Here is a 17191-nt window from a genome sequence, read left to right on the forward strand (position 1 = left end):
ACATCACGCCCAGGAAGCATAGGAACTGAGAAGTTGTCTGTGGTCACCACCTGCAGAATCACTCCTTTTTTGGGGGTGTCTTCCTAATTGCCTATAATTTCCACCTTTTGTCTATTCCATTTGCACAACAGCATGTGGAATTTATTGTCAATCAGTGTTGCTTCCTAAGTGGACAGTTTGATTTCACAGAAGTGTGATTGACTTGGAGTTACATTGTGTTGTTTAAGTGTTCCCTTTATTATTTTGAGCAGTGTAGTATATAGTCTATATACCATGCCTTATTTGTTAATTATGGTGCTACCATGTGGCCAATTGGCATGGTGTTGCATGAGAGGGGCCTTTACCATGTTGCTAAATTGCACAGTCCTGGGCATTTTCATCTCACGGAGATTCGCATTTTTTCACCAAAATGGCAGAAAAAGGAACATAATAATAATAACAATAATGAACTGGAACAAATACAATACTGGCTTCAGCAGCTTCGCTGCTTGAAACCCTAATTAAATGTAAAATCATCATAATCCCTACCACATACACACACACCAGTTGATGTTGATAGTATTGGTTTTAGTAACAGGCTAGTTTTAGTCACAGGCTGCAGATGGCTCTATTGGAGGTGATTGCAGCTCCGTGCGCGCGCCCGCACGCTCCATCGTCACAACACACACCGGAAAACAGCTGATGTCATTGAGAGAACGACACACTGCCACCGATAACCGGGAATATACACACTTATCGCGTAAGTGATTTAAACATTTATCTGATTTGATGCTTCATTACCTTGAAGCGATCGAATGAGAACGTGGAGGGTGTGAGTGTCGACGAAGGACTGCGTTGAATCTGTGTTTGCTTGTATCATCTCCAGGAAGTAAAACGGTGTATGCACAGGTTATGGCCAGTCCTTCCTTCCAAACCCGCATTTTTATTAGGTGGACATTATTCTTCTTCACGTTTCGACAAGCGCTTTATCCGCTTCGAACAGAAACACATTACAACCGCTGAACATTACATATTGGATACAATATACCGTGATATATTTGCATATATTTTTCAGATGTAGCTTGGCTCCTTTCCGTTTCCATAGTAACCTTGGTGAAGAAGCAGATGTCATTCGGTCAATGTCTGCTGATTTTCGGTCTCAATATGGGCATGCATTACCAAATGCAAAACTGCCTACATAATCTCTGTAATGGATGAAATACCTGCTACATTTGATGTAACCAATGCCAGCCAGGTTGCACTTGCATCGAAGATGGATGCTGACACGGTTATTTTTGTGTATGTACGTTTGATTGATATTATATTGTTTTATCAGTCATGGAAGGAACCCATACACTGGACATTCTTTATAATAGTGCCATGGTGTCTGGAACAGATAAGCCAGTTGGAAGCTGTTTTAACACAGTGTAGAAATAGTATTATTCTAGTCACTAGGCCTCTGTTCTGCAACTGTTATCTTCAGTTCCTCATGTGTACGCTATTCCCCATTGCCTTCAGAAGTTAATGGAATGACATATCAAATGTATACTTTGTGCTTGCATGTTTGTTTGAAATGTATATATATTTTTTTGTTGTCTCAAAGTTTTAATTGGCTGATTTTTTTCAAATGCACAACTTTTTCTATGGCACCACTACAGATCTTGTGGTTTGAATTCCCTTTGTCATTTTCCAATGAACGAAATAGGGCCTTAATGCAAAGTCAGTCACATCAAAAAACTTTCTTAGTTGAATGGATTTAATTGATTGCATTTGCATTTGAAATTAACTTTGGAAAGTGGTTGGCAACACTTTACTTTAGGTTGCCTTCAGCTATTCTATTCTACTTTCAGCCAAACAGTCTGTCTCTCCCAGTGCATGAAAGCTCTAAGCATGGGCATGCATAGCCCAATATTGGACCAAAGGAGCGTAAAGTCAGTCCTTAGTCCAAGGACCTTACATGCTCTGTTTAATGGGCAAATTGGCACTGGAAGCCAAAACAGCCAAATACTCCATCCAAACGTGAATCGATTCACAATTTGGGTACGGTTCTATAAACGGAACTCCCTCTACTTTCATATCACGTCAACATATTTTCACAACTGCAAAATACACACTTACTGTGCACTATTTTAACACAGTTGCAGACGACAGTATTTTTGGGGGGGACAACACGTCCGTTTTCCATTTACACACAGGTGTTTGGAGACACAGATAGCTAATTAGCACAGGTAGTCCACTCTGTCTTTCGTTAGTTTTCTGTAAACAACCGCCATTACATGGAAATATGGCCGTGTGGAAACCGTAACCCTATAAAGGTGTGTATCAATTTAGCCTTCCAGATTTTTATTATTATTGGGAAGATAAGGTCCTTATGCTTTCAAAATTGTACCGCAAGTGACGCATGCTAATGTTCTGACCGAGCATCACGGCTCTTAAGAAAACAAATCAAATTTTATTGGTCACATACACGTGTTTAGCAGATGTTATTGCGGGTGTAGAGAAATGCTTGTGTTTCTAGCTCCGACAGTGCAGTAATATCTAACAAGTAATATCAAACAATTTCACAACATATACCCAATACACACAAATCTAAGTAAAGGAATGGAATTAAGAATATATAAATATATGGACAAGCAATGTCAGAGCGGCATAGACTACCATACAGTAGAATAGAATACAGTATATACATATGAGATGAGTAATGCAAAATATGTAAACATTATTGAAGTGACTAGTGTTCCATTTATTAAAGTGACCAGTGATTTCAAGTCTGTATATATAGGTTAGCAGCCTTTAATGTGCTAGTGATGGCTATTTAACAGTCTGACGGCCTTGAGATAGAAGCAGTTTTTCAGTCTCTCGGTCCCAGCTTTGATGTACCTGTACTGACCTTGTCTTCTGGATGATAGCGGGGTGAACAGGCAGTGGCTTGGGTGGTTGTTGTCGTTGATGATCTTTTTGCCATCCTGTGACATCTGGTGCTGTAGGTGTCCTGGAGGGCTGGTAGTTTGCCCCCTGTGTTGGGCAGACCGCACCACCCTCTGGAGAGCCCTGTGGTTGCGGGCGGTGCAGTTACCGTACCAGGCGATGATACAGCCCGACAGGATTCACTCAATTGTGTATCTGTTAAAGTTTGTGAGGGTTTTAGGTGCCGAGCCAAATTTCAAGCCAAATTTCGCTGTTGTGCATTCTTCACCACACTGTCTGTGTGGGTGGAGCATTTCAGTTTCTCAGTGATGTGTACACAGAGAAACTTGACCCTTTCCACTTTTTCCACTGCGTTCCCGTCGATGTGGATAGGGGGCTGCTCCCTCTGCTGTTTCCTGATGTTCACGCTCATCTCCTTTGTTTTGTTGATGTTGAGTGAGAGGTTATTAGTCTCGTCATTGTTGGTAATCAAGCCTACTACTGTTGTGTCATCTGCAAACTTGATGATTGAGTTGGAGGCGTGCATGGCCACGCAGTCATGGGTGAACATGGAGTACAGGAGGGGGCTTAGCACACACCCTTGTAGGGCCCCAGTGTTGAGGATCAGCGAAGTGGAGGTGTTGTTTCTTACCTTCAACACCTGGGGGGCGGCCCGTAAGGAAGTCCAGGACCCAGTTGCACAGGGCGGGGTTCACACCCAGGGCCTCGAGCTTAATGATGAGCTTGGAGGGTACTATGCTGTTGAATGCTGAGCTATAGTCAATGAACAGCATTCTTATCCAGGTGGGATAGGGCAGTGTGCAGTGCGATGGCGATTGCATCGTCTGTGGATCTATTGGGGTGCTACAGGGCGATAGTAATTTAGTTCAGTTACCAATGCTTTCTTGGGTACAGGAACAATGATGGCCATCTTGAAGCATATGGGGACAGCAGACTGGGATAGGGAGAGATTGAATATGTCCGTAAACACACATGGAGAGCTGTTTGAGCATATCAGTCTGCTGCCCCCCACCCCCCCCCCCCCCCCCCCCCCCAAGACATAAAAACTATGAAATAACACATATGGAATCATGTAGTAACCAAAAAAGTGTTAAACAAATCAAAATATATTTTATATTTGAGATTCTTCAAAGTAGCCACCCTTTGCCTTGATGACAGCATTGCACACTCTTGGCATATTCTCAACCAGTTTCATGAGGTAGTCACCTGGAATGCATTTCAATTAACAGGTGTGCCTTGTTAAAAGTTAATTTGTGGAATTTCTTTCCTTCTTAATGCGTTTCAGCCAATCAGTTATGTTGTGACAAGGTAGGAAGGTATACAGAAGATAGCCCTATTTGGTAAAAGACCAAGTCCATATTATGGCAAGAACAGCTCTTATACGCAAAGAGAATCAACAGTCCATCATTACTTTAAGACATGAAGGTCAGTCAATCGGGAAAACTTCATGAAACATCAAGCGCTATGATGAAACTGTCTCTGATGTGGACCGCCACAGGATTGGAAGACCCAGAGTTACTTCTGCTGCAGAGGATAAGTTCATTACAGTTAACTGCACCTCAGATTGCAGCCCAAATAAATGCTTCACAGAGTTCAAGTAACAGACAAATCTCAACGTCAGCTGTTCAGAGGAGACTGTGTGAATCAGGCCTTCATGGTTGAATACCTCCAGGCTGTGTAAGGGCTATTTGACCAAGAAGGAGAGTGATGGAGTGCTGCTTCAGATGACCTGGCCACCACAATCACCTAACCTCAACCCAAATGTGATGGTTTGGGATGAGTTGGACCACAGAGTGAAGGTATGCCAACAGCATACCACCCTGCATCCCACTGCTGGCTTGCTTTTGAAGCTAAGCAGGGTTGGTCCTGGTCGGTCCCTGGAAGGGAGACCAGATGCTGCTGGAAGTGGTGTTAGAGGGCCCGTATGAGGGTCCCTTTCCTCTGGTCTAAAATAAATATCCCAATGCCCCAGGGCAATGATTGGGGACATTGCCCTGTGTAGGGTGCTGTCTTTTGAATGGGACATTAAACGGGTGTCCGGATTCTCTGTGTTCACTAAAGATCCCATGGCACTTATCCTAAGAGTAGGGGTGTTAACCCCAGTGTCCTGGCTAAATTCCAAATCTGGCCCTCATCATCATAATCACCTAATCATCCGCAGATTACAATTGTCTCATTAACCCCCCTCCCCCACACACACACCTCCCCTGTAACTATTCCCCAGGTCATTGCTGTTAATGAGAATGTGTTCTCTAAAAACTTAGCTGGTAAAATAACAATTTTAAAAAGCAGCCAATAAGTGCTCAGCATATGTGGGAACTCCTTCAAGACTGTTGGAAAAGCATTCCAGGTGAAGCTGGTTGAGAGAATTCCAAGAGTGTGCAAAGCTGTCATCAAGGCAAAGGGTGGCAACTCTGAAGAATCTAAAATCTAAAATATATTTTGATTAGTGTAACTCTTTTTTGTGGTTACTACATGATTCCAAATGTGTTATTTCATAGTTTTGAATTCTTCACTATTAGTCTACATTGTATACTCAACTTGAATTCATTCAACCCTTGAATGAGTAGGTGTGCCCAAAATGTTGACTGGTACTGTATATAAATAAATATATACATAAAAACACAACAATGTTACAAAGGACTCTGCCAACTAATATTAACATTTCTATTTAGTTTAGAATACATTATTTGCCTACTGTAATTTTAAGAAAAATTGCCTAGTGTCTTCTCATGATGTTAGCAACTACCCTTAAACTATTCACACCCATTTACTTTTTTCAGCCTGAATTTAAAATGGATTCAGTTGAGATGTGTCAATGGCCTACACATATTACCCCATAATGTGTAAGTGGAAATATATCTGTGACCCATTACAGGAAACTAGGCGTATGTCGTGGGTCTCTGGAGGTAGCTAGCAAGCTAGCCAATATTAGCCAGTTAGCTTGGGTGCTTGACTGCCGTTGTGAGGTCAGAACGTTCGGATCAACCCTAATCATTGGCCAGAGATTCCAGTGTGCGCTCTGAACGCTCCGAGAGCGAAACACTCTGAATTTATGACCTGACAATCTGACAACACAGTTGCAGTCACCAATGCTCTGGATAACATAAATATGGGTGGTCGGTAATGTTACATTTGTTTTTACAAATTCATAAAAAATGAACTGAAATGTGAGTCAAGTATTCAATACCTTTTTTATGACAAGCCTAAATATGTTCAGGAGTTAAAATTTGCTTAACAAGTCATTACAAAGATACAGCAGTCTTTCCTAACTCAGTTGCGGGAGAGGAAGGAAACCGCTCAGGGATTTCACCATGAGTCCAATGGTGACTTTAAAACTGTTACAGATATGAAAAACAGGATGGTTCAACAACATTGTAGTTACTCCACAATACTTATCTAAAAAACAGTGTGAAAAGAAGAAAGCCTTTTTACAGAATAAAAATATTCAAAAGAAATGAACTTTGTCCTAACTACACACACCACTCTTCATATTTTCAAGCATAGTGGTGGCTGCATTATGTTATTGGCATGCTTGTCATCAGCAAGGACTAGGGCGTTTGTTAGGATAAAAATAAACGAAATAGAGCTAAACACAGGTAAAATTCACCTATCAGAAGGACAATAACCTAAAACGCAAGGCCAAATATACACTGGAGTTGCTTACGAAGACGACGGCTTAAATCTATGGCAAGACTTGAACATGTCTGTCTAGCAATGATCAACAACTAACTTGATAGAACTGGAAGAATTAAAAAATAATGTGGAAAGTTTGTACAATCCAGGTGCGCAAAGTTCTTAGACTCGCAGTATTTTCAAAATGTTTGCAAACATTTCTAAAAACATGTTTTCACTTTTTCATAATGGTGTAGATGGGTGAGAAATTATATTTAATCAATTCTGAATTTGGGCTGTAACACAACAACGTGGAATAAGTCAAGGGGTATGACTACTTTCTGAAGGCAATGTATCTTTACGCATGCAGGTATAACAGGAGTCAGTCAGTACACACACACACGCCACGTTTCTCCCTGCAGATTAGAGGCATATACTGGCCATATCAAAATGGCCACGATGCGTTATGAACACAAACAGATTAAGAAACTCTCTTTGCACTGGGACTGAGTCCATGTCTGTCTTCCCTCCGAATTCGTTACAATGTTCTGGAGTGTAGCCGAGGCAAACACCTTGCATAGCCTACAGTAGCTTAGAAAGTCTAACAGCTAGGCCTATATGACGAAAGGAAAATTCAGAATAGGATGGAACAAAATATCTGTGTGTGATGGCAATGACCTTATCCATGGTGCTTTACAATTCCCCTATCCGTATAACGACTGTAGGCTAATTATCTTGGGATCCTGGAGACCAGGAGCTATGAGTGTGTACAGGATGTGTCCCGATGTCGAGCTTCCCTCCAAATTTGCTACAACACCGCTATTTTGCAGGCCATTATAATCCCAGACTAAACATACAGTTGCCCACTAGATTGAGTACCCATAACCTGTAGGCTAACAGTAGTGGACAAGTGAAAGTAAAATATACTATAGCATATTGGCATTATAGGCCTATCCAACGTGTCTGAGGGAGGAGAGGCAACTCAAGGACCACTCCTGCAAAGCAGCATATAGGCGCTGATTGGGTATATTAATGGATGGATTCTCCCTTTCTTGAAATAATCGTTGATCTACAGTTGAAGTCGGAAGTTTACATACACTTAGGTTGGAGTCATTAAAACTTGTTTTTCAACCACTCCACAAATGTCTTGTTAACAAACTAGTTTTGGCAAGTCGGTTAGGACATCTACTTTGTGCATGACACAAGTAATTTTCCAACAATTGTTTACAGACTTACAATTCCAGTGGGTCAGAAGTTTATATACACTAAGTTGACTGTGCCTTTTAACAGCTTGGAAAATTCCAGAAAATGATGTCATGGCTTTAGAAGCTTCTAATTGACATAATTTGAGTCAATTGGAGGTGTACCTGTGGATGTATTTCAAGGCCTACCTTCAAACTCAGTGCCTCTTTGCTTGACATCATCGGAAAATCAAAAGAAATTAGCCAAGACCTCAGAAAAAAAATTGTGGACCTCCACAAGTCTGGTTCATCCTTGGGAGAAATTTCCAAACGCCTGAAGGTGGCACGTTCATCTGTACAAACAATAATACGCAAATATAAACACCATGGGACCACGCAGCCATCATACTGCTCAGGTAGGAGACGTGTTCTGTCTCCTAGAGATGAACGTACTTTATCCACAGTGAGACGAGTCCTATATCGTCATAACCTGAAAGGCCGCTCAACAAGGAAGAAGCCACTACGCCAAAACCACCATAAAAAAAGCCAGACTGCGGTTTGCAACTGCACATGGGGACAAAGATCGTACATTTTGGAGAAATGTCCTCTGGTCTGATGCAACAAAAATAGAACTGTTTGGTCATAATGACCATCTTTATGTTTGGAGGAAAAAGGGGAAGGCTTGCAAGCCGAAGAACCCCATCTCAACCGTGAAGCACTGGGTGGCAGCATTTTTCTTTATTTTTACTATTTTCTACATTGGTGAATAATAGTGAAGACATCAAAACTATGATATAAAACATGTAGTAATAATGTAGTAACAAAAAGTGTTTAAACAAATCAAAATATATTTTATATTTAAATTCTTCAAAGTAGCCACCTTTTTGCTTTGATGACAACTTTTCATACGCTTGGCATTCTCTCAACCAGCTTCACCTGGAATGCTTTCCCAACATTCTTGAAGGAGTTTCCACATATGCTGAGTACTTGTTGGCTGCTTTTCCTTCACTCTGCCGTCCAACTCATCCCAAACCATTTCATTTGGGTTGAGGTTGTGTGATTGTGGAGGCCAGGTCATCTGATGCAGCACTCCATCACTCTCCTTATTGGTCAAATAGCCCTTACACAGCCTGGAGGTGTATTGGGTCATTGTCCTAATGCAAAATAAATAATAGTCCAACTATGTGCAAACCAGATAGTATGGCATATTGCTTCAGAATGCTGTGGTAGCCATGCTGGTTAAGTGTGCCTTGAATTCTAAATACATCACAGACAGTGTCACCAGAAAAGCACCATCACACCTCTTCCTCCATCATGGTGGGAACCACACATGCAGAGATCACCTGTTCACCTACTCTGAGTCTCACACAGACTGCAGTTAGAACCAAAACTCTCAAATTTGGACTCATCAGACCAAAGGACAGATGAATAGGACTCTGAACAGTTTATGTTGATGTGTCTGTTACTTGAACTCTGTGAAGCATTTATTTGGACTGCAATTTCTGAGGGTGTGAACTCTAAGGAACTTATCTTCTGCAGCAAAGGTAACTCTGGGTCTTCCTTTCCTGTGGCGGTCCTCTTGAGAGCAAGTTTCATCATAGTGCTTGTTGGTCTTTGAGACTGCACTTGAACTATGATAATGGCTATTTGTTTGTTTTTTCGTATTGTTTGTAACTCATTTTGTACATAATGTCGCTGCTACCATCTCTTATGACCGAAAATAGCTTCTGGACATCAGAACAGTGATTACTCACCTCAAACTTTATTTAATGAGTCCGACGCAAAGGTGTCGAGACAAGGCCCAATTCCCATCAATCAGCGTGAAGAAAAGACAGAGATAAAGGGGGAGGAGGGTGCGGTACCTTTAAAAAATTCCCTCTGTATTATTGGCCAATGTGCAATCATTGAAAAACTGGAAGATCTACAATTAAGACTATCCTACCAACGGGACATTTCTGTTTCCAAGATGGCTTAGCATTCAGATGTCTTTTGCCCTCATCTTGTCGTGTCCCATGTATATATCTTTTTATATCTTTTTTCTTAGCATATATTTTTCTTTATTTTTCTTAAGCTCAATTTAAACATACTCTCCTGCAATCCGCCTCACCCAATGTGGTATGATTCTGCTATTTTCTTTACTTTTGAACCGGAACCCCCAACAGCAGCTAGACAGCTAACTAGCTACTAGCTAGCGGTCATCAGCTACCTTTAGCCCAGACAACTCTCGCCAGTCTAAACAGCGTGACTCAAACCAGAGCAAATTGGACTTATTTTTCTCCATATCTCCGGATTCCCACTGCAAGCTCTGAACCTTTTCACCTGGATCATCGCAACTAGGTAGCTGCTATCCGATTGGCTTCTCCTGGCTAACGTCTCTGTCCCGACGCAAGCACCAATTAGCCTGGAGCTAGCCTATGCTAGGCCCATCTCCCAGCTAGCTGAAGAGGTCCATCAGCCACTCCTTGGGCTACAATACCTATTTTGCCAATTGGCCTGGACCCCTTTTATTGCAAATACGGAGCCCCACCGATCCTTCACGACTGGACTACCGATGTAATCCGCCGGAGGGGGTTTTCAACTGGCTCCTCCGTCGCGACGTCCCCTGAATGCCCATCTGCTAGCTTGCTAGCTCTAGTCAGCTAGCTGTCTGAATCACCGTGTATCCAGCTCGCCCAGCTACTCACTGGACCCAATGATCACTCGGCTACGCATGCCTCTCCCTAATGTCAATATGCCTTGTCCATTGCTGTTTTGGTTAGTAATTATTGCCTTATTTCATTGTAGAGCCTCTAGCCCTGCTCAATACGCCTTAGCCAACCCTTTAGTTCCACCTCCCACACATGCAGTGACCTCACCTGGTTTAAATGATGTTTCTAGAGACAATATCTCTCTCATCGTCACTCAATGCACAGGTTTGCCTCCACTGTATTCACATCCTATCATACCTTTGTCTGTACATTATGCCTTGAATCTATTCTACCTTGCCCATAAACCTGCTCCTTTTACTCTCTATTCCGAACGTACTAGACGACCAGTTCTTATAGCCTTTAGCCGTACCCATATCTTACTCCTCCTCTGTTCCTCTGGTGATGTAGAGGTTAACCCAGGCCCTGCAGTGCCTAGCTCCACTCCCATTCCCTAGGCGCTCTCATTTGTTGACTTCTGTAAAAGCCTTGGTTTCATGCATGTTAACATTAGAAGCTTCCTCCCTAAGTTTGTTTTATTCACTGCTTTAGCACACTCTGCCAACCCGGACGTCCTAGCCGTGTCTGAATCCTGGCTTAGGAAGACCACCAAAAACCCTGAAATTTCCATCCCTAACTTTAATATTTTCTGACAAGATAGAACTGCCAAAGGGGGCGGAGTTAGCCTGCAGAGTTCTGTCTTACTATCCAGGTCTGTGCCCAAACACTTTGAGCTTCTAATTTTAAAAATCGACCCTTCCAGAAACAAGTCTCTCACCGTTGCCGCTTGCTATAGACCACCTTCTGCCCCCAGCTGTGTCCTGGACACCATATGTGAATTGATTGCCCCCCATCTATCTTTAGAGCTCGTGCTGTTAGGTGACCTAAACTGGGACATGCTTAACACCCTGGCCATCCTACAATCTAAGCTTGATTTCCTCAATCTCACACACATTATCAATGAGCCTTCCAGGTACAATGCTAAATCCGTAAACACGGGCAACCTCATAGATATCATCCTAACCAACCTGCCATCCAAATACACCTCTGCTGTCTTCAACCAGGATCTCAGCGATCACTGCCTCATTGCCTGCATCCGTAATGGGTCTGCGATCAAACGACCACCCCTCATCGCTGTCAAACGCTCCCTAAAACACGCTTTTCTAATTGACCTGGCCCGGGTATCCTGGAAGGATTTTGACCTAATTCCGTCAGTAGAGGATGCCTTGTTATTCTTGAAAAGTGCTTTCCTACCATCTTAAATAAGCATGCCCCATTCAAAAATTTAGAACCAGGAACGTATATAGCCCTTGTTTCACTCCAGACCTGACTGCCCTTGACCAGCACAAAAACATCCTGTGGCGTACTGCATTAGCATCGAATTGCCCCCGCAATATGCAACTTTCCAGGGAAGTTAGGAACCAATATACACAGTCAGTTAGGAAAGCAATGGCAAGCTTTTTCAAAGAGAAATTTGCATCCTATAGCACAAACTCCAAAAAGTTCTGGGACACTGTAAAGTCCATGGAGAATAAGATCACCTCCTCCCAGCTGCCCACTGCACTGAGGCTAGGAAACACTATCACCACCGATAAATCCATGATAAATGAGATTTTAGATTTTTTTTACGGCTGTCTACCCCTACTCCGGTCAACGGCCCTGCACCCCCCACAGCAACTTGCCCAAGCCTCCCCCATTTCTCCTTCACCCAAATCCAGATAGCTGATGTTCTGAAAGATTTGCAAAATCTGGACCCCTACAAATCAGCCGGGCTAGACAATCTCTTTCTAAAATTATCCGGCAAAATTGTTGCAACCCCTATTACTAGCCTGTTCAACCTCTCTTTCGTATCGTCTGAGATCCCCAAAGATTGGAAAGCTGCCGTGGTCATCCCCCTTTTCAAAGGGGGAGACACTCTAGACCCAAATTGCTACAGACCTATATCTATCCTACCCTGCCTTTCTAAGGTCTGCGAAAGCCAAGTTAACAAACAGATCACCAACCATTTAGAATCCTACCATGCCTTCTCCGCTATGCAATCTGGTTTCTGAGCTGGTCATGGGTGCACCTCAGCCATGCTCAAGGTCCTAAACGATATCATAACTGCCATCGATAAGAGACAATACTGTGCAGCTGTATTCATTGATCTGGCCAAGGTTTTCGACTCTGTCAATCACCACATTCTTATCGGCAGACTCAACAGCCTTGGTTTCTCAAATGACTGCCTCGCCTGGTTCACCAACTACTTCTCAGACAGAGTTCAGTGTGTCAAATCGGAGGGCCTGTTGTCCGGACCTCTGGCAGTCTCTATGGGGGTGCCACAAGGTTCAATTGTCGGGCCGACTCTTTTCTCTGTATACATCAATGATGTCGCTCTTGCTGCTGGTGATTCACTGATCCACCTCTATGCAGACGACACCATTTTGTATACTTCCGGCCCTTCTTTGGCCACTGTGTTAACTAACCTCCAGATGAGCTTCAATGTCATACAACTCTCCTTCCGTGGCCTCCAACTGCTTTTAAATGCAAGCAGAACTAAATGCGTGCTCTTCAACCGATCGCTGCCCACACCTACCCGCCCGTCCAGCATCACTACTCTGGACAGTTCTGGCTTAGAATACAACTACAAATACCTAGGTGTCTGGTTAGACTGTAAACTCTCCTTCTAGACTCACATTAACTTCTTATGGCTGAGATCCCGTTAACAAGATCGACTTGGCAACGGCCAGTGAAAGTGCAGGGCGACAAATTCAAACAACAGAAATCTCATATTTAAAATTCCTCAAACATACAAGTATTTTAAAGATACATTTTAAAGATAAACTTGTTGTAAATCCAGCCACAGTGTCCGATTTCAAAATGGCTTTACGACGAAGGCACACGAAACGATTATGTTAGGTCAGTACCTAGTCACAGAAAAACATAGCCATTTTCCAGCCAAAGAGAGGAATCACAAAAAGCAGAAATAGAGAGAAAATGAATCACTAACCTTTGATGATCTTTATCAGATGACACTCATAGGACATCATGTTACACAATACATGTATGTTTTGTTTGATAAAGTTCATATTTATATCCAAAAATCTCAGTTTACATTGACGTGTTATGTTCAGTAATGTTTTGCCTCCAAAACATCTGGTGATTTTGCAGAGAGCCACATCAATTTACAGAAATACTAAAAATAAACATTGATAAAAGATACATGTATTATACATGGAACTTTAGATAAACTTCTCCTTAATGCAACAGCTGTGTCAGATTAAAAAAAAACTTGACGGAAAAAGCACACCATGCTATAATCTGAGTACAGCGCTCAGAGCCCAAACAAGCCATACAAATATCCGCCATGTTGTAGAGTCAACAGAAGTCAGAAATAGTATTATAAATATTCACTAACCTTTGATGATCTTCATCAGAATGCACTCCCAGGAATCCCAGTTCCACAATAATTGTTTGTTTTGTTCGATAACGTCCATAATTTATGTCCAGATACCTCCTTTTTGTTTGCGCGTTTAGTTCCAAAATCCAAATTGATGACGCGCAGGTCAGACGAAAAGTCAAAAAATTCCATTACAGTTCGTAGAAACATGTCAAACGATGTATAGAATCGATATTTAGGATGTTTTTAACATAAATCTTCAATAATATTTCAACCGGAGAATTCCTTTGTCTTCAGAAATGCGATGGAATGCAGGTCGCTCTCACGGGAGAGTGCGTGATCAGCTCATGCCAGACACCTGACTCAAAGAGCTCTCCTTCCCTCATTCCTCACAGTAGAAGCATCAAACAAGGTTCTAAAGACTGTTGACATCTAGTGGAAGCCTTAGGAAGTGCAATATGAACCCAAAGACACTGTATATTGGATAGGCAAACCTACAAACCTCAGATTTCCCACTTCGTGGTTGGATTTTTTCTCAGGTTTTTGCCTGCCATATGAGTTCTGTTATACTCACAGACATCATTCAAACAGTTTTAGAAGTCAATTCAGAGTGTTTTCTATCCAAATCTACTAATCATTTGCATATCTTAGCTTCTGGGACTGAGTAGCAGGCAGTTTACTCTGTGCACCTTATTCATCCAAGCTACTCAATACTGCCCCCAGCCATAAGAAGTTAAGCATCTCCAAAATTAAATCTAGAATCGGCTTCCTATTTCGCAACAAAGCACCCTTCACTCATGCTGCCAAACATACCCACATAAAACTGACTATCCTACCGATCCTTGACTTTGGCGATGTAATTTACAAAATAGCCTCCAACACTCTACTCAGCAAATTGGACGCAGTCTATCACAGTGCCATCCGTTTTGTCACCAAAGCCCCATATACTACCCACTACTTCGACCTGTATGCTCTCGTTGGCTGGCCCTCACTTCATATTCATCGCCAAACCCACTGGCTCCAGGTCATCTATAAGTCTTTTCTAGGTAAAGCCCCGCCTTATCTCAGCTCACTGGTCACCATAGCAGCACCCACCCAGCAGGTGCTCCAGCAGGTATATCTCACTGGTCACCCCCAAAGCCAATTCCTCCTTTGACCGCCTTTCCTTCCAGTTCTCTGCTGCCAATGACTGGAACGAACTGCAAAAATCACTGAAGCTGGAGACTCTTATCTCCCTCACTAACTTTAAGCACCAGCTGTCAGAGCAGCTCACAGATCACTGCATCTGTACATAGCCCATCTGTTAATAGCCCATCCAACTACCTCTTCCCCATACTGTTTTTTATTTTGCTCCTTTGCACCCCAGTATCTCTACTTGCACACTCATCTTCTGCACATCTATCTCCCCAGTGTTTAATTGCTATATTGTAATTATTTCGCCACTATGGCCTATTAATTGCTTCACCTCCCTTATCCTACCTCATTTGCACACACTGTATATAGACATTTTCTATTGTATTATTTACTACATGTTTGTTTATTCCATGTGTAACTCTGTGTTGTTGTTTGTGTCGCACTGCTTTGCTTTATCTTGGCCAGGTCGCAGTTGTAAATGATAACTTGTTCTCAACTAGCCTACCTGGTGAAATAAAACAATAAAAAATGTAACAGTAATATCTTATGTTTCACAGAGACTTGGCTGAACGACGACAAAGATTATTTAGAGCTGGCTGGCTTCTCCGTGTTTCGGCAGGACAGAGCATCTACATCAGGTGGGACGAGGGGCGGGTGTGTGTCTATTTGTCAATAACTGCTGGTGCGCGATGTCTAATATTAAAGAAGTCTCGAGGTATTGCTCACCTGAGGTAGAATACACCATAGTCTCTGTGCTCAGGAAAGCGAAGGTAACCTGCCTAAATGATTACCGCCAGGGAGCACTCATGTCGGTAGCCAAGACTTGCTTTGAAAGGCTGGTGATGGCTCACATCAACACCATCATGCCAGTAACCCTAGACCCACTTCAATTCGCATACCGCCCCAAGAGATTCACAGATGACTCGATCGCACTCCACACTGCCCTTTCCCACCTGGACATGCTGTTCATTGACTACAGCTCAGCATTCAACACCATAGTACCCTCAAAGCTCATCACTAAGCTAAGGACCCTGGGACTAAACACCTCCGTCCGCAACTGGATCCTGGACTTCCTGACGGGCCGCCCCCAGTTGGTAAGGGTGGGCAACAACACATCTTCCACGCTGATCCTCAACACTGGGGCCCCTCAGAGGTTTGTGCTTAGTCCCCTCCTGTACTCCCTGTTCACCCACAACTGCGTGGCCAAGCATGACTCCAACACCATCATTAAGTTTGCTGATGACACAATGGTGGTTGGCCTGAGCACCGACGACAATGAGACAGCCTATAGGGAGGAGGTCAGAGTGGTGCCAGGACAACAACCTCTCTCTCAATGTGAACAAGACAAAAGAGCTGATGGTGGACTATAGGAAAAGGAGTGCCGAACAGGTCCCCATTAACATTGATGAGACTGAAGTGGAGCGGGTTGAGAGTTTCAAGTTCCTTGGTGTCCAAATCACAAACACACTATCATGGTCTAAACACACCAAGACAGTTGTGAAGAGGGCACGACAACACCTTCCCCCCCCCTCAGGAGACAGAAAAGATTTGTTATGGGTCGCCAGATCCTCAAAAAGTTCTACAGCTGCACCATCGAGAGCATTCTGACCAGTTGCATCACCGCCTGGTATGGCAACTGCTCAGCTTCTGACCGTACTGGGCGCATACGGCCCAGTACATCACTGGGGCCAAGCTTCCTGACATCCAGGCCCTACACTACCGTTAAAAAGTTTGGGGTCATTTAGAAATGTCCTTGTTTTTTAAATTAAAGCAATTTTTTTTGCCCATTTAAAGTAACATCAAATTGATCAGAAATATAGTGTAGACATTGTGTTAATGTTGTAAATGACTATTGTAGATGGAAACGTCAGATTTCTTATGGGATATCTACATAGGCGTACAGAGGCCCATTATCAGCAACCATCACTCCTGTGTGTTAGCTAATCCAAGTTCATAATTTTAAAAGGCTAATTGATCATTAGAAAACCCTTTTGAAATTATGTTAGCACAGCTGAAAACTGTTATCCTGATTTAAAGAAGCAATAAAACGGGCCTTAAGACTAGTTGAGTATCTGGAGCATCAGCATTTGTGGGTTCGATTACAGGCTCAAAATGTCCAGAAACAAAAACCTTTCTTCTGAATCTCATCAGTCTATTCTTGTTCTGAGAAATTAAGGCTATTCCATGCGAGAAATTGCCAAGAAACTGAAGATCTTGTACAACGCTGTGTACTACTCCCTTCAGAGAACAGTGCAATTTAGCTCTAACCAGAATAGAAAGAGGAATGGGAA

The 17191-nt window shown here is 42.7% G+C and overlaps 1 protein-coding gene across 1 annotated transcript in view; it reads left to right on the forward strand.

The window, feature by feature from the left end:
* Window positions 1-657: 657 nt before the first annotated feature.
* Window positions 658-17191, forward strand: part of nalcn (sodium leak channel, non-selective) — a 277249-nt gene continuing 260715 nt past the window's right edge. The window contains exon 1 of the mRNA XM_070437767.1: window positions 658-739. The gene's annotated coding sequence lies outside the window, so the exon portion shown is untranslated. The remainder of the gene's footprint in view (window positions 740-17191) is intronic.

The sequence above is a fragment of the Salvelinus sp. IW2-2015 genome, linkage group LG36 (genome assembly GCF_002910315.2).
Source record: "Salvelinus sp. IW2-2015 linkage group LG36, ASM291031v2, whole genome shotgun sequence".
NCBI lineage: Eukaryota > Metazoa > Chordata > Actinopteri > Salmoniformes > Salmonidae > Salvelinus > Salvelinus sp. IW2-2015.